The 19,451-nt window shown below is 37.3% G+C and overlaps 1 protein-coding gene across 9 annotated transcripts in view; it reads left to right on the top strand.

The window, feature by feature from the left end:
* Positions 1-19,451, top strand: part of LOC121324203 (teneurin-2) — a 460,344-nt gene that overhangs the window by 178,283 nt on the left and 262,610 nt on the right. Inside the window, exon 1 of one of the 9 annotated variants that reach the window (XM_041265819.1) lies at positions 171-206. The exons of the other annotated variants lie outside the window; for them this stretch is intronic. The gene's annotated coding sequence lies outside the window, so the exon portion shown is untranslated. Of the gene's footprint in view, positions 1-170; positions 207-19,451 lie in introns of those variants that run through there. 9 annotated transcript variants of the gene reach the window in all.

The following is a 19,451-nucleotide window of genomic DNA, read 5'->3' on the forward strand; positions in this document are numbered from 1 at the left end:
CAGTAGAAATGCATGTAAGCAGGCACCTGTTAAATGCATGTTAATATAAAACATGTACATGATTGTGAAACACTGTCTAAAAAAAAAAATAAAAGAATCTTATTTTATCTCTGTTCCTATTATTATTATTTTTGTTTTGTTTTTTTCTTTTCTTTTCAATTTTTAAGCTTACCTCGATGACGAACCAGGCTCAAACATCGCATTCAGTAAGTCATTTTAATTTCACATCTAGATTTTGCATTTTCATTAACATTTGAAATGCAGCAAAGGTACCTTATACAGTACACAGCAATTTCCTACTGCACAAAGAAAACAAAAGGTCCTGTGTTAATCCCAGTAATGTTGAAACAAGCTCATTGTATCCTATGGATTGAGCTGTCTTATTTACATTTCAATGCATCTACCGAAGAGTAAGTTTTGCCTGCTGCGGCATCTTTTGTAGGTCTTAATAAATTAATTCACATTTCTGAGGTTACAATTCTAAAACTGTTGTTGGAGGATCTTACTGACTGACATGCATTATAAACGTATCTGACATTTCTCAAATTAGAGACAGGATATATTATTATTATTATTATTATTATTATTATTATTATTATTATTATTATTATTATTATTATTATTATTATTATTATTATTATTTAGTAGTAGTATTGTTATTATACAGGGCACACATTTATTTCCTTTAAACTGCAGTTTATTGAACAGTTTGTGATATAGTGTAGCTTTAGTAACCTATAATATTTAAGCTACATTTTACTAAGGTATTCTGTCCAAATTGTAATTTGTTCCTTTCTTGTGAAACAATAATAAAACCTACCATGACAAAACAGGTATATTTTTAAAACCTTTTGTCAAAAAAAAAACAACAAAAACAAAACAAAACAAAACATTGATAAACTCAAAATCTAACCACCATTGTGCTAGGTTCAACCAAGTGTCTTTCAACATGAAAAACAAAAAAGTACTTCTAATTAAAAAGTGATTGTTTGTCGGTTACTAATTTAAATATATGTTAACCTGTGAGGATGGAAATGAGTACAGGAAAGAGTATGCACTAATGATCATAAATTGCAGATAATAGTTTGCTTCTGTCATGGAACCAGATCATTATCATGAGTATTATTTATTTATTTCAATATTTGGTCAGGTACTTATTATATTATTTATTATGAAGTTTGTTCATTGTAGGAATGTGTGGCCTGCTGTGTAGCGTGATCTTATTTGTCTGGGTCAATTTTAATGGTGTAAACAGCGGTGGGTCTTTGTTCAAAACCTTGTTTATAAATAAATAAAACCATAATTTAAAATTAATTAATACAATAAGATGGTATAAATCAGCCACCATTTATATGTATCTGTCTTTTAAAAATATTACTTTGACCAAAAAGCGGTATATATTATTTGCAGTGTTCTCTAGGTACTTTTTACAGAGACCTTTGCTTACACTTGTTGAAAATAGCAGGGCACTCTAGGGATGGGAGCAGGCCATACCTTTAAAGGTCAGCTTAACCTGAATCCTGCTTCTGTGTGGAACCTGTGTATTGTATTAATATTTGGTCAGGTACTTAACCACAAAGTCAAATGACAGGTGATTGTTTTATATATATATATATATATATATATATATATATATATATATATATATATATATATATATATATATATATAAATATATAATTAATTTGTGTTATTACATTTAGGATGAGACATGTATGCACTGAGGAAGCATCAGCTCCTTAAAAGGTTAAGGAAAGTAACCAAACCCTATTTATTTGTACTTTTTGGTAAACACTTGACTTGTATGAATTATGAAGTGGTATAGAATGTTATTATTCCTCTCTGTGGCAATGGAATACATTTTAATACATAATGAGATGTGCTGGCCATTTTCAAACTACATTTAAATTGCCATCAGCTGATTTCACTGTGTAACTACCAGATTGTCCCCCATTAAAAGAGTCTACAGCTTCTCATACTTATTAAATAGAGAGAAGTCACTTTCGGCCGTGTAATAATAGTTGTTTTTGTAATCGCAGCTTTCAGCTTCAATGTGCAAATTATCTGTAAAATGTAACACCCGATGTGCCCATTTCTTGGTAATTAGAGAAAGGTTGAATGCTTTGCATATTTGCTGCATTAGATTTGAGACAGGCTTAAAATCCAGTTATGTTATGTCTCAGCAGCTCTGAAAGAGAATATATATATAATGTGTGTGTGTATATATATATATATATATATATATATATATATATATATATATATATATATATTATAATATATAATATATATAATATTTTCTCAACATAATGTAACCTGCCATGTTTTGTTTTGTATGTTAACAGTCATACAGTCAGTTCAGTCTTATCTGTGGCGGATCGAATACCACCATCATTCAAATAAAGAAAACCCCTTTTAATTTATACAGTAATATCATCATTGAAGAAGATCACTGAATATGTCTTTCTCCTTGTCACAGAGCTGTCAGAATGGTTTAATACAGTAGCAGTTCCTTATTCTTTGACAGATACCTGCACAGGACTGCACAGATAGCCTCCCTATCATCATGGGCTCTGATTGACCAGGTCATTGATTTGCTCACTCCAGAAAGGCATTTGAGCCTTTTCCCAACTGTATGGGCTCCACTGGCTCTGTACAATTTCTGATGTGAGGAAGCACATTGGACAGACATGCTAGCATCTCGTAGTGTTGTTAGCTGAAAGATAATGTGTGCGCTATTGGGGAAAAAGATTACATTTTAATTTCTTTTTTTTTTTTTTTTTTTTTTTAATAACTATCCCCTTACAGTTTTATGGCGTTTGCACCATGGTTATGATTGCTCAAATTCTGTGTTGCTATTGTGTATTTGTTAAGTCTTCAAAGGTTGAGGTAAAGGTAAAGAAAAGGTGTTAATGTCACTGGAAGCTATTGTCTCTCCATGGTTCCCCAGTTGAAGCAAGCCAGCAGCCCTATTTAAAAGAATCCAGAGATTACCTTGACAGCACAACTAATCCTTATAGATTTTCACCAGATTGTTGATTTGGGGTCTGTTTTCCAGCTCTGCGTGAAGTTCTGAATTCCATCTCCTCACAGGCACCATACCCTATGCTGCTTTTATTTATTTCACTCTGTCATGTAATGCCAACTTCTGTTTATGACCCCCTCTGTGAAAGGTTAGTCTAAGTTCACATGGTCTAGAATAAGTTAAGCACTGTGTAATTGGATTGTGTGTGTTAGCATTACATGGAAATTGTTCAGAACTCATTAGGCATGCATATTGCAAATCGTGTGTTTGAGATAACCCTCCATATGATTGCAAGTGTTTTCACAGTTGCATACAACAATAAGACATCACACTGTACACAATTAATTAAATAGGAAATAGAAACCTGTATTTTTTTTTTTTTTTTGTAATCAGTTGTTTTCATGTTGAACAAACAATGTATAATTTCATGAGCATACAAATTAATTTAACTACCAGATTCTGCCGAGTCAACGCCCAGGGGTCGTGAAATTGTTAAAGTAAAAGTGTACAATTCAAAGTTACTGCAGTATGTCAACTGTAGTATGTCAACTTCAGTACAAAAAAATGTCTGAGTTACAAGCAGTGGCAAAAAAAATAAGTAAAATAAAAAATAAAAATGGATTGTAGAGTAACAGGAAAGGTTGACCAGGGGTTGACTTGGCAGAATCCGATACAGATAGAGAAATCAGCTTCTACCAGTGCTGATCTAGACACATTTAGCCTGTGGCCCCCTCCAGGTGAACTATATTCCTAAACATACAGAGCCATGAGTGGACTAGAGGTATATCTGGTGTGATCCAGCTGCAAATGTAACATGGAGCAGGCTGGGCATGAACCGGCAATCCTGCGTACTGCAAGCTAGTGTCTAAACCTCATCTGCGTCACACAACACTGGCCATTACACACACTGTTAGTTCTGTAAGTAGAGTTCTTCAAAGATTAACCAGCGAGTCACCATTTAATGAAAATAAACAAGGTTCATGTACTAAGTTAACATGGTGGGAACCTGATCTCTATTAGGCCTTACCCTCAACTTGGAAATTAGATTTTGGTCAGATGTTTGTTTTTTTGTTTCTACATTTGACAAATTATTAATAAATAAATACATACATTGCAGTATTAACAAACATTGCAATTTTTACTTTCATCCAGAATCCCCAATGTATTACTCAGTCCCTAAAAGTGTGTATTTATACTGTATTAAAGAGATATTCAATTTGCACACTCATACTATATTATAGACTTACATTTTCATTTTTTTTTTTCTTTTTGCATTGATAAAGAGTAATTAAAAAGATCTTTGTGTGAATTACCTCAGGAGTCAATGTATGGATATTGGTATTAATACACTATTGACAAAGGGAGAAGTTCCCCTAGGATGTCTTACCATTCTGGCAACTTGCAATGTGAGTAGTGATTAGATCGCTCTATGCTAGTACAGTAGGCCTTGAAAAGACTGGACAGTGTTTGTGCTAATTCAAGATTTGAGGAAAGTGCTTGTCTGGCAAACTGTGATACCTTCAAAGTCTTCTTTGAGCTTAACTGAGATGCATACATCTGTTTCATGCATGTGGAATCATCCAGGGACAAATTTTTCACAGTAGGCGCAATGTCGTATTTAACCCTATGTTTGAAAAACAAATCTAGGACAACTCAACAGTTTGTACCTAGTTACCAATTAATTCCTATATCTATACATACATAAAAAAAAAACAGTTGGATGAAAACAACACTACTGGGATATGTTGATATTTTATGGTCTGTTAAAAAGAAAGAAATACATGAACACTTAACGATTGTTTAGAGATTGTTAACTGAGCCATATTAATGCCTAATTAACTGCCCTTGAAAACACAAAGAATTGCAGTGCGGCAAGATTTCAGGAATACAAATATCAAAATGGCTTGGAGGCACCTGAAAGTATTTGAAAAATAATAAAACAATAAGCTGAATAATACATAAATAGTAGTGAATAGTACAAATCACATATAAGAAATGTACTGCTATGAGTTTATCAACATTGTTTTAACACTGTGCAATTTAATAATGGTGAAGTAACTCACTGGGTTTAAATAAGTGATGGGTACAGTTTTTTTTTTCCTTTTAAGGACATTAAAAGTGTGTAGAACATGATTTAAATTGGACCTGTGTAGCTAATGGAAGTGCAAAACAAGTACAATGAATTGTTTTGGTAGCTCTAATTACTTTTTGTATGAATTACCATTGAATAACACAAATAATATCTGAGCTTACGTAAACAAGCTGTAATTATTATGGAACAGGAGTTCACTGCTCCCCTGTTACTTTCTACACACATCAGCCATCGCATTATTACACACTTAAAAACTAAATAAAGCTGTACCGCTGACGTCACCCTCATTAATGACACTTTACCTCCAACCAAAGCAAACAATGGTTCCAGCTGCTAAGGTGTAAGGTAGCAAAAAGATCACAACACGACCCTTGATAAAAAGTAAATAAACAGTGTTTTTATAGCTCTGATCTTCATTAGCGCAGTGGGCTTGGTCTAGAACCAACTCACGCTTCAATGAACTGTGCCTACCATACCAAATGACAGCAAATGCATAATAACAGATTTATAATGGGAATTAATCATACTGTTGCAGCATTTTTTTTTCAGTAAGAATGCTCAGAACCTTGCCAAAGAAATTTTACTTGAAGTCAATGATAAGACTTCTCATCGAAACAATTAGCAAATAATTGAAGTAGTTTCTTTTAGCACATCTACATATCTTACTCTTGAACGATTTATAGTTACCTCTTGAATAAAGCACCATAGTGTTGCTTATGTTATCATATCTGAGTTTTATTAATGCTTAATAAGATAACTTATTCCACAAAATTAAGCAAGTTTGAATTTCATCCTCTGAACAAATGTGTGAATGAAAAGACTGTGCTAACCTTCTGCACTGACCTTTCAGTTCTAAGACATTGATAAAGATCTTTCACCAATCAATAGGTACGTCCAATTCCACTTGAAAGGTCAGTAACTAAGTAAAATGAGGAGGTTCGACTTGCTGTGCAGAGTTGGAAAAGGACATCCCAGTGCGGCAGAGCTGATTGATGTATAGAATGTAGTCTCTGAGTTAACAGTCCCTAACATTGGGTATTTTCGGACAATTGAAATGCCTCACTAACTGATTCAGAGGGTGCTGTCATTGTAGCACCTGAATTGATTCTTGACAGACCAACAGTGAAGCAATTTAGCCCTGTCACAGTATGTGCAATCTATGAATTGGAAACGTTTCAAGAAAAAAGTATGGAGACGGTTAATCCGTTCTTATCTACACAGTAGATGAGTAGAGATGATGATGATGATGATAATGCTAAAAAGTATAACATATTTGGGCTTTATAATTGACTTTTACATTCTGAACTTAATCTTAATCATAACTTAATCATAACTTAACCTTAACTTAATCATTCCCTTGGTGCAGACCTTTTTTTTTAAATATGATTTACTATTCAATATTGATTTACTGTTAATGAAAGAGCAATTACGCTATTATGATCAGTAATTAAGAAAAATAATGGTTAACCTGTCAACCTTTTGCTAACTAATTCATTCATTTAGATTCTCTGGTCAATGAAGATGTATATTTTGTAAACGCAGTCAATTTGTAAACCAATGCTGGCTTGGGACAAGTTAATCCGCCACTCTCAGCAATGGATGGTACCTGAAATCCTAAAGTGCCATAAAGCAGCTTTGTGCAGGGAGCTGTCCAGTGCTGGCACTGCTTTAGCTTTTTTTTTTTTTTTTCTTTTTTCTCTACACTGTCTAAAGACAGCATTGGATGATCTTCAAATGTCCAAAGCTGTCATTTTCATGCATTTGATATACTTTGCTGTCCAGTATGTACATTCGTCAAGTGACAGTATTGGAGAGTTAACTATCTTTAAAATTATTTTCTTTTCCAACCAATGACTGCAAAATATAAATTCCATCCATTGTCAGCCTTTGGACTGTTGATAGCTCTGGGCATAACATATATAGAGTTAGAGCTCTAATTAATACAAATCTGCACTGTCTTGGTTATGTCCCTCAGTAGATTTGTCCGGATTATGGATTATGATGAGGTGTATTATCATAAGGACATATTTATGTGCAGAGCTATTTTTATGAGCTATTTGAGAGAACCACTCAGACATTAATTCATCAATTGAAACATAGTTCACCAACTGTGAGGCCTGAAATTAAAATTAATTATCTTTGTTGTGCAGACAGTGTTGTAATAAAAGGATAGAAATGTAAATAACCTGGCTAACATTTTGTACTTCTACCAACTTCACTGAGGGAGCTGTTCTTTTGCTTTGGAGCCAAGATCTCAAGGTGTACAAAGTTCCAGGCGTTGACCACTCAGAACTGTGACTAGTGTGCAGTAAAACCTTCTAAACATCTCCAAGCAGCCCCCTGATAGCCTGGATTGTTGTGTGGAATGCTCCACAGCCCTGTTACAACAGATAAAATGCAGCTCCCTATTTACAGTACAGTAGACTCATTTTTTTTTATTTCAAATTCCAGTTGCTTTGGATATTGGAGCTGTATAAATAGATACATATTTACTACTTTAAATATGTACTTTTACTGGTACTTGTTTAATTAAACTGTTTTCATGCCATTGTGCAAAGCGTGCAGCTATTTTCTCTTGAAATAAGTAATTCAGGGCTGGCATCCATTTCAGCCTGGTACACTGACTGCACATTTGTAAAGGTGGTCTCAGTTGGGCGTTGAGGAATCCAATTTCTTGAGACTTTTCCATCTCTCCTGTCTTTTAGTTTTTCATAATCATGTTTATGATCCAGTGACCTCCATAACACTCTATTAAATGAATAAACCCTTGAATGGGGTCGATGATGAAATATTTAGAGCACAATAACTACTGCTGCGGCTCAAATTCTTTTACTTTACCCACAGTAATTTTAACTGGAATGAGTTAACATCTCGACCAGTCTTTTTTTTTTTCTTTTTTTTTTTTTTCTTTCTCCAACCATAAAAATATACATCATGCACCAGAACATATCACTGGGGAGATCCCTAGTAGGCCATCAAAGGTAAAGATTTTACTGTGTATGACTATTATTCATGTTTGCTCTACACTTAATGGAATGAGAGGACTGCAGTATTAAAGCAGTGAGCCACAGCACAGCAAGGATTTCGGGCCATTACAGAATAGTTTGGGGACTACAGATTCCAGTTTTTATGTTGTTTTTACATCGCTTGCGGTTTCATTTTTAAAGCTTATCTATTTTGAAAGGAAAGCATTTGGTGAGGTCATTAATTTTTTCAGTCCTGGACAGTACTTTTATTGCAGGTCTTGTCCATGGTAAGAGATATAGTTGTTTATATCTGCTTGAATCAACATTCTAAATAAGCAAATCATGAACATTTATAATTCGCTTTTCTAATCACACAATCTGTCAAATTCACACATTTTTTTAACGTATGCTTTATTTAATGTTTTCTATGTCTAATAGATTCTAGAGCTTGTAACACTTCATTTTTATATTTAAGTTCAAATCCCACCCAAAATCTAAAAATGTATTTAGGCTGCCATTTCTCAGGGGTTTATATTTTAGTTAGATGATAACGATTTGAATGTGGAGTTTTGTGTTTCATGGTTTGAACTGTGTCGGGCAGCTTGTGCTTTCATTTGGCAGGTTAAAAAAAGGACCTGATTTTTTAAAAAAAGTAATTCTATTAATCAAACAAACTTTAAATAAAGTGTCAGTTAAAGTTTAAGTTCACGGAGCTGTTGTACAAAAATAAACCGAATTCAGAAATACAGTCTGAAAAAGTCTTTAGCACCATCGCTGCTTGTTGCAGTCAGTGACATGAAGAACAGGATGTACACTCTGTGTGTGCTTGTTAGAGTGGAAGCTCAGAGCTGCTGTAAACATGGCAGCGTTTGCATCCTGTTTATATTTTAATGTCAGCACACAGTTCCCTGCTAATGGGCTTAGAAGAAATTGAACTTGAATTTGATGGCCTTCTTTTCATTTTCCTGTCATTAATATAAGTCTCAATTAGTATGAACCAGTTTCCATTGACATTTATAGTTAGGTACCATTTATGACTGCTTCCATGGCAACTGTAGTCAGATAGATAGATACTTTTTGAAAAAACTTTATTAAATAATTAAATAGAATACACAATATCAATATTTTTAAAAGTTATTGTCATGAAATCATAATTTAGATCCACCCAAAGTGAACAAAAAAAAATACATAAAATACTGCTGACACATAAGTCATATTACAGATACTCATCCAGTTAACCATCCTTAACATACACTATTTACACACCAGGCTTCTTCAAACATTTCTATATTATGCATTGCTTTATAGAAATTAAAATCCAGTCTAACCTCTGTTAATACAAGCATTCTAAAAATTGCGAAAGGGAACTGGTTCAGAGAACACAAAACCCAATCCAACAAGCAGTTCCTTCAGAACAGCAAACAAAGGTTTTAATCTGGTGCAGAACACAAAACAATGGTAAACAGTCTCCCTCTCTGTGAACAAAACAGACAGGAATCTTTCACCTCTGGGTTTATGATGCTCACAAAGGAGTTAACGGCAATGATGGTATGTAAGATCCTCCACTACAGGGTTCTCCAAGCTGGCACTATCTGTTCCGCAGCCTCCAGCCTCTCTCTCCAGTGTGTGTCTGGTAGTGCCCTGAGCTGCTGCTGGTAACGGCCCTTTACACACATCCCCTCACCGGGCAGAGCACCACGCACCTGGGTGAGGAAACGCTCAGCTGTAGGTGTTAAAATCTAAAAGGGCTTTAAGCTTTACAACACCTGCCTTAACTAAAAGATGTATAAAAGTAGCATGTCAAGAAAGTATTGTATACAAACAGCTCTTCTAGAAGCCAATCGGGGCTAATGTTTCCAGTGTCCCCCTGCTCAATATACACCCACTGCCATGCCCTCAGCAGGCTGTTATAGTAGTCTGTCAGTCGGGCCCTCTCCAGTTTACCCATTTCCAGCAAAACAAGACCCCTATCCAGACCCAGCCTCCCTACCTGCTGCAGGAAGGCACAGGCAAACTGCCTCCACGGAGCAGCCTCTGCAGGGACTGTAACCTAAAAGCCTCCGTCCTGCTAGAAAGGTCTATGAGTCCCTGCCTCCCCCTCAGCCAGCGGCAGGTACAGCACACTCTGTCTGATACAATGCACTCCATCCCAGAAAAAATCCAGCATCACAGCTTGAATCTGTTTCACGAATGACTGTGGGGGCTCCAAGCAGATGACCCTGTGCCACAAGCTAGAGGCCACTAAGTTATTAAATTAAATTAATATTGAGTACCCTACCTCTATAGGAGATCTGCGGAAGCAGCCATTTCCACTGCTGCAACCTGCCTTTCACTTTCTTCACCACCCCCTCCCAATTCCTCTGCACTGTGCTGTCATCCCCGAGGTGGACACCCAGATAAAGGAGCCCACCCCTGCTCCACTGCAGTCCAGCAGGTAAAACTGGAGGATAACAACCCTTCCAGTCACCTAGGAGTACTGCACTACCCTTAGCCCAGTTGACTTTAGCAGATGACAGCTTCAAAAACAGTCTTTGACAGGCGCCTACACTGTCAATATCAGTTTGGTCATTAATAAATGTCATCTGCATAAGCTGTTATCTTTACTGGTTTACCAGGACACTGAGGACTGGACAGTCCAGTCCATACCCTCCTCAGCTCATTTATAAGAGGCTCTATTGCTATAGCATAGAGCATACCAGACATGTAAAACCCCTGTCTAATACCTCTCTGAACGGGGAAAGGGGCGCTTAAGCCACCATTGATTTTCAGTAGACCGGAAATGTCACCATAGAGCAGCTGAACCTTCTCTAAGAAACCTGTCCCAAACCCAGAAGCTTTTAGTGCCCTCCACAGGTAGAGGTGATCTGCCCAATCGAAGGCCTTTTCCTGATCCAACAACACTACACCTGCATTGAAACCAAAAAGCTTAGAGGCTGCCAGTATAGGGAGGAGAGTGATAACAGCTCTTCTGCAACTCTGAGGCAGAACTTTCTCCTGCACACTCTCCCTGAAAACCCCCAACAAGTCCTCTCCCAGCAGTGACCAGAACTTTTTTATAAAACTCCATTGGGAGGCCATCAAGTCCAGGTGTCTTTCCGTTGTTCAGCCCCTGCAGGACATCAGAGAGTTCAGTCAGTGTCAGAAGGCTTTCCGGCCCCTTGGCTTCCTCTTCAGGCAGCTGAGGGAGGCCCTGCAATAAACGCTATGATTCCCCCGTTTCCTCCACCACCTCTGCTGTAAACAGGTCCTTATAAAAACCCACAGCCAGCTTCCGGATCTCTGCATGCGCCCTGAGATCCTGCCCAGCCGCTGTCCTCAGGCAATGAATAACTTTGCTCTGTGCACTCTTTCTCTCCAGCCCAAAGAAATAATGAGTGAGTGCATCCATCTCCACTAAGCTCTGGAAACGCGATCTCACCAGCACCCCCTGCACCTTTACGTCCAGCAGATCCGCTAACCCCCTTTTTTTTAAATTTTAGGCCCTCAATCAGCCTTTTGTTTGGGCTGGACTCCAAAGCTTTCTGGAGCTGTAGGATGTCCACCTCCATAACTCTCTCACATGGTTTTATTTAAGCTCTTTGTGATATTTCCAGTATACTGCTGACAAAAAGATTGAGTCTGCACCTTCCCTATATCCCACCATTGCCGCAATGAGGAGGCGTCTCTTTTTTGACATCTTCATCTCTCCCCCAAAAAATTAAAAACTTTTCTAAAATGCTCGTCATTAATTAAAGCAGTATTAAAATGCCAATATGCACTTTCTAATCTCAGAGGGGGGAGCAACACACTGACAGAAACTAAACAGGGATCTGACAGGCATGTGGGGCAGATAAAACAAGATTTATAAATATTGAAATTGTTTAACAGTATAAAACCAATCCAGTCTGTCCATGGAAGCATCAGTGCCATGTGTTTTGACCCAAGTATATTGCCTATCCTTTGCATTAAAGTTTCTCCACACATCAACTAGTTCCACATAGTTTTCAATCCTAACCAGTTCCCTGGCAGACTGGGGATGTGGCTCAATGTGATTTCGATCTAATCTACTATCAGCTGTGCAATTAAAATCCCCACCTAAAACTAACACCTCATTAGTTTTACATTTGACCAATATACATTCAAGCCTCTGGAGGAAGCTTGCTCTCTCCCTGCCATCAGTAGGTGCATAGACATTAATAAAAACAAAGACTTTGACTTCAATAACTGCCTGGACTCTGAGTAGGCATCCTTGTATGACGTCACAGACAATTACAGCACTCGGTTTAAACCCCTCAGAAAAAAAAAAAAAATGCTAACCCCAGCACATTAGTTCTATTACCGAAAAAAACATCCCCTTTCAAATCCTTTTCCCAATCAACCTGATTTCCCCCATCTATGTGAGTTTCCTGCAGAAACATAACATGCAGACTTTTCTGCAAGATAAATTCAAACAATTTGGCTCTTTTAATAGCATTTCTACAGCCATTAATATTAAGGCACCCGATATTAAAGCTAGTCATTGCAGAGTTTGAAGAGGAAACAAACTGATATTTAGAAAAGAAAAACAAGCAGACAGTAAAGTAAAAGAGAATTAGGAGTGTACTGGCCGTCAGGACTGACTATGTTTAACATTGCCACAGAGTTTGCTCGATATGTATTTCAGGCACACTAGTTCCTGAGTACTAAATGTTTCCTGAGCAGAAACGGTTTGTTTTAAACCTCTCACTCAATTCAGAAACAAATCAGTATTGGGAAAAAAATCCTCAACATCAGTTCCCCTTCGCCCTTTTGTCTGCTCCAGGAAATCTTTAATGCTCTGAATACTGTACCCTCCCTAGGGTTTATACACCCCCAGCGCTTGCGATGCTTGAGAGGAATCAGTAAAACTGCCTTCATCATCACTATCTACATTGGTATTGTCTGTCACTGTGCTGACAAACTGCGTGCTGCACGGCTCTGCAAAGCTCTCAGTCTCCATATTGCCACTGCTGCCGTCAGAAGAAATGCTGCGTTTTTTTGTGACAGCACTGCCCTCTCTTTTATTCACCCTTTTTTTCCCCTGGCAATCTCAAAGCCTCACTGTCCTCTGTGAACTTTACCCCTTCTACCTGTACCTGAACATCACCCCATACACTAGTCTCTGTGTCCATTTGCTCCCTCTCTCCCTCTGTTCCGTGACTTTCTGTGCTCTCATTGTCAGTAGTTTTATTGTTTGTACCAATCTTTGCCCATGCCTGCACCACTCTTATCAGAAGTCTCGTCTCCCTGACTCCCATCCTGCTCCCTTCTCTCTTTCTCTGGATTGTTTTTCACAATGTGACCTTCAATTCAATCTGAAACACTTCATCGAATCGGAAGTTGTATAAATGACATAATCACTGCCATCCACCTTAAACTTAAGCGTAATGTTAAGATCTTCATTGTTGTTTTTCTAAAATCATAAACAACTGCCTTCTGAATGCCGTAACATGTTTCAATGTGGTGACTTGCAGCCTAAAGGGATTCTCTTCAGCCCGGACATGAGCTGCCCATATCTAGCCAGCTCCCCTTCTATCACCTCATTTTTCAGGAATGGGGGAACATTAGAGAGGGTGATTTTCCTAGCAGGGACAGCTAAAGGAATTACTGGGAGAAAAGTGTTATTCACAACAATCCCATTTTCCTCAACCATAGATACTAGCTCACCTGTACCTAAAAAAACTACAATCGACCCGCTCTTGTGAGAAGCTGACTTTATGTTGACACAAACGACTACCTCCCCAATAGCGAGCACACATTCCTCCAAAGGGATAAAACCCTGGGTGGAAACTTTAACTCCATGTCGGCGGGTTAAGTTTGGAGGCAGCCTCCCTCCTGTGCCGGCCATCCTGCCCGCTGTCGGTGACAGAGCGTCAGCTCGGCACATAGAACTGTTCAACAGTACACTTTAAACAAGAAATGCAAAACAGTATAAAGACAAAAAAGAGGAAAAGACTGACAAACCTGCCAGCAGCGCTCATGTACACACCACCACTCCACACCAGGCAAAACAAGTCGATAGATAGATAGATAGATAACAGCTGTTAAGGATATGCTAATGATCAAAAAAATGTAAAGACTAACATCTTATAATATTGGTAACACATGGAAATACCTGTAATGGCTGTAATTAGATCTGTTGTGATATTTAAAAATGTATACCAAACACATAAAACATGACAACAATTGAATTCTCCATTTGTTTTAGCTGAGAACCTACAGTAGGCTTACTGCACATGAACATGGAGCAGAATGACAATTTAGTTTCAGTTTTTCTGGACAGGCTCCAGCCTTCATTTACAATCCAGGTTTTATATAGCGAAATGGTGGTTTCCTACTGCATATATCCACTTACAGCCCTTTGGTGTTCATCTGTACCTGAATAGAGACAATCTCTTATGGATTTTTTTAATATGAGACAATAGCCCCCCTCACATAATGAGAAGCCAGCTGGTGCTTCTCTTGGCTCTTAAGGGTGAAACCAATTCAAGTGATGAAAAACATCACTGTACTAAAGAAGTGATAAGCCATTAAAAAATATAATGGAATAGAATAAAAACAGGAGCTGTTTCAGGTTATCTCAGCCCACGAGTGACTCATCTCCTGCTGATGGTTTAGATCGTGATTTTATCAACAAACTTTCCCTGTAATAAACAATATACATTAACCTTCCACCAGTTTATAGAATGTGATGCCGAAACCAGACTTAAGGCAATTAAAACAAACAGTGAGTGGTTTTAGAAAAAAAGTATTTTTTGCTGGTTTTAGTCATATACTGCGGGCGGATCACCTGTACTCTAGAGGGAGGGATAACCTGTACTACAGTATAACCAGTGGGAGGCTTTATGCTTTATTATTTGATTGTTGAATTGCCACGTTTGATATTTGCCTTTATTGATTTAATTGAGTTTTGTTTGTGTTATTTCTTTAAGTTCTGTTGTCATATTTATTTTCTTTTATGCACTAGTCACTTTAATCACCCCAGTAAAAATGCCTACTCTAGAGATCTAGCTGAGCTTGAGTACCCCCTGACTGACTGTAGTTGTGATAATATTTCTTGATGGATTTTAGCCTGTGGTATTTTGCTTATTTATTGGGTTTTTAACTATTTATTGTAATTTAATAAAACTTTGAATTATTACTTCTGCTCCCAGACTGCTGTTCATTTCAACCACAGGACAATCTATCTACTTATTGTTAATAGTTGCAGAAGCGCACCTAACTCTATACCGGATAACAAAGGGGGTGTCAGCGGTCACGCTACTCGGACCCCAATGTGACATTCACACTGACATAGGTGGGTTTGTTACACTGGTAGTTCCATTATATAATGAATTTGTTAAAGAGTAAGTAGCCTTAAATGTCATTGTATTTGCTTTTTTATATTAGTGTGCAACATTCCCTTACTATTGTATCAATATAAGGGGTTCTACTGCTCAGATATTGAGTTATTACCATTTTCTCAAAATCTACCTAGCTAAAGCTGTAGTAAATTTGCTTACATGTGTTGTAGGCTTGACACCTTTGCTGTCACATGTACTGTATCCTGGGAGAATGTCAAGAGAATTTATAAAAGTAAATAATGGTTGGAACTTTCATTCCAGAAAATGTTTGAAGCAAGTTCCCGTCTGTGGAACCTTTTAGCTGGTCCCAAATCTGGTGCAGGCTGGAAGTTAAACAGCAGTTTGTTACAATAATTAACCTCTGGACGCCTGTGTGCGGATTGAGCTATTAATGTTATCCAAGCTCTGTGGATAAATAGAGGGCATTATAATCGCTAGCATTAACAATGTTCTTCAAAGATTTTAAAGCCATGGTCATTGAAAGTGCAATCGTAAACCACAACAGAAGCCAAAAGAAGTGTAATTAAGAAGCATTTGATTGTGGTGTAGTCCTCATGAAACAGGCCAGAATCAGTCTAAATAAATAAATAAATAAACAAACACAAATAAATAAATACATTCAGAACTAAGTTCCACAGCCTTGATCCAGCAGTGCCTGTCTACACTAATACTGTGTGTGTGTCCATTGACTAATGCAATTTTTTTGTTCATTTAGAGTCAACCCAGCTTTATTTTACTGTTAACATAAGCATAATGAAATATCTTGGCCAATGGGAGTACATGGGGGACAATATTATTTTGTTGGCTGTTGCCATATACAGCCAATTTTCAATCCTCTCAATATCACTTTTGGACATAAAAGCTTCCGATCAGAAGGTTAACATGTGCAGTACTGTAAGTAACTTGCATTGAAGTATTGAAATGTTCTGAATACAAGGTATGGTAGCTCAGTACATCATGCAGAACACTACAATGCTACACTACAATGTTTACAGCTTTGATTTGTTTTTAATTATTACACTGTGCTGTTCATGTAATCCATTATTGTGGAGTACTATATTTGAGTTACATAGAGAAGCACTACTATGTGTTTCATCAGGTTATTGGTGAACTCCTAATATAGTCAGTTCTGCTTATTGTCACCATTTATGACAGTCCATTTGCAGTTATATTGAAAAGGGTTTAACTGTACTCTTAATGATGCACATACCAACCAAGTTCTCAGTTACTACAGAATCATGCAGGAACTTGCAAGGCAAATGTTTCAATCCTAAGAAAAAAATGACAGAGAGTAGTAAATACTGCAAGTGTTGTCTAAAAACAATTATTTCCTAATTCACGTTTAATTAGACGTTTAGCATTTCCTTTGTTTTTTTAAGCCTTTCATTATGTAGGGATTATTCGGTGGAAGTTGTAAAAATTGAACAAAATTGAATTCGGACCATTTTTCAATTGAGACACCATCTTTTTGCCTTTACTTCTGCCATAGCGACCATAGTAGGAGCATTCTAATTTGGCTCAAGTAGGTTTCAGGTTGGTCCCTAACTCCAAACAGGCAATCGTTTCGACCAGTGCTTTCATCAGTGTTTAAAGGTAGGAGGAACCCTGTGTCCCTACAGTCACATTTACCATAGTAATAATACATCAATTGACTTATAAAAATAGAATAATGGGATTGTAGGGTGATGCAGTTTTAATAAAAAAAATTGTGGCGTAATCATTTTAATATCTCTTTTATTGTAAACTGTCAAAGCTGTCATCATGTCTAACAAATACGACCAGCTGTTGATGAGCTAATTGAAATAATCTTTAAAACAAATGCCTGAAATAAAGGTAAAAAAAAAAAATGAAGTAATGAATAATTGCAGTCACAATGAACATTCTTCCATAAGCAGAACATAGACAACTGGCAATGTGTTTAACTGGTGATAGAAAACTGGCACGGCTAATGTAAATTTGATTCTACCACATCAAGGGTCCATGTGCCATTCCATAACAGCTTCCTTTCATGCCTACTCAGGAAATTTCATTTTATCTTGCTGCCAAAGCACAGAGATTCTGTCAGAAAGTGAGACATAAAAAATGGAATAAAGAAATAAAACAGAGAAAAAAAAGGAAGCATGCAACAGTTTGAACAATCAGAATTAACATTATGCCTTGGTAGATGTGAAAGAACAGTTATTGTGAAAAACATTTTGTTGTCTTCTAATTTTAGTGTTTATTTAATAATATTAATACTTATAATTAGAACAATTTAGCATTTCTGCATTTCCTGTTTGGGAAAATACGTATTCATTTTTTAAAACTATTTTCCTTGGATCTAAATCGTTCTTAGACTCTATCTTAATGGTGTTTTTCCCCTGGGTGGTTTTTTGATCCAGATGAATACATACAATACAGTGAAATTTAAGTCAAGGATAATACATTATGGGTGGTGGTATTAAGATCTGGCACTGTTTAGGTCCTTAAAATGTGTGTACTGTTTAGGTCCTTAAATATATGGTTAAAATATGTAGAGTACTGTTCTCTCATAACCCTTTTGGAGTGTGCCCAAGTTGAACCATAATCACAGCACATATATTACACTGTGTAACAATTTTTGTTTTTTTTTGGTTCCTGGGTAGTAAGTGTTATTTCCTAATTGCTTATGCCTCAAAAGTATAGAAAATGGCTATTATTCCCCACAAACTTTGCTTTTGTGACCAGGACAGTGATGTTTTGAAATGTACCTATTTTCCAGAACATTCCAGATAGATTCAGTGCTGAGTAAACTTGGAGTAACTTCTAGAACTTTCCAGTAATATAAATAGTAGTATAAATACAGGGGCCTTAAGCCCACCAGTTCAGTTTAGTTCCAGCTGCCTAAGTGGATACATATCTGCATTTTTCTGAGATGGCATCAAGAGGCTGCAATGGTGGCATTCCTGATGGGTCTCCAAGGCGGTTTTACCAAGTTTCCCTGCTATCTTTGCCATTGGGACAGCAGGGACACCAAGGCACACTACCACAGGCGGGACTGGCCACAGCAGACCGAGTTCTCAGTGGGGAGGAACAACATCAAGTGGGAGCCACTGGTGGACCCCTGGAAGGTGCTGATGCCACCACTGCACATCAAATTGGGCCTTATGAAACAATTTGTCAGAGCTCTAGATAAGGAGTCGGCAGCCTTCAAGTACCTTCAAGACTTCTTCCCTAAGCTGTCTGAGGCAAAGGTCAAAGCCAGTGTCTTCGTTGGACCACAGGTAAAGAAGATCCTGGAGTGCAGTGAATTCCCCAAGAAGCTCACTAGTAAGGAGAAAGCGGCTTGGAACAGTTTTGTCGCAGTGGTTCGGGGCTCCTGGGCAATCACAAGGCCGAAAACTATGTGGAGCTGGTTGAGACTCTGGTGAAGAACTACGGCACAATGGGCTGTAGGATGCCCCTCAAAGTCCATATCCTTGATGCTCATCTTGATAAATTCAAGGAGAACATGGGACCGTATTTGGAGGAGCAAGGCGAGCGCTTCCACCAGGATATACTGGACTTTGAACGCCGTTACCAAGAACAGTATAATGAGAACATGATGGGAGACTACATTTGGGGGCTGATTCGTGAAAGTGATTTACAGTATAATCGTAAATCTCGAAAAACTACTCACTTCTAAATCTTTTGTAGTCATTTTTGTATTACTTTAGTATAAATACATGTTAACTTGGATTCATATGTTGTTTTTTTCTGACTTTATGTGAACGAAAAGACACAAGACACGCCCGTTTTCTCATTGGAAATAGCTAAATTTAAAAATATCATCATCCTGGTCACAAAAGCAAAGTTTGTGGGGAATAATAGCCATTTTCTATACTTTTGAGGCATAAGCAATTAGGAAATAACACTTACTACCCAGGAACAAAAATTGTGTTACATAGTGTTATCCATTATGCAATACATAGTTTATACTGTAATTGCACAAAACACCTATTGCAGGTCATGGTGACGCAAAGAGAATGGTAAAGGTCTGTACATTAACCTAATTGAGGTGCACATGCCGA

Source organism: Polyodon spathula, chromosome 12 (genome assembly GCF_017654505.1).
Source record: "Polyodon spathula isolate WHYD16114869_AA chromosome 12, ASM1765450v1, whole genome shotgun sequence".
Taxonomy (NCBI): Eukaryota; Metazoa; Chordata; class Actinopteri; order Acipenseriformes; family Polyodontidae; genus Polyodon; species Polyodon spathula.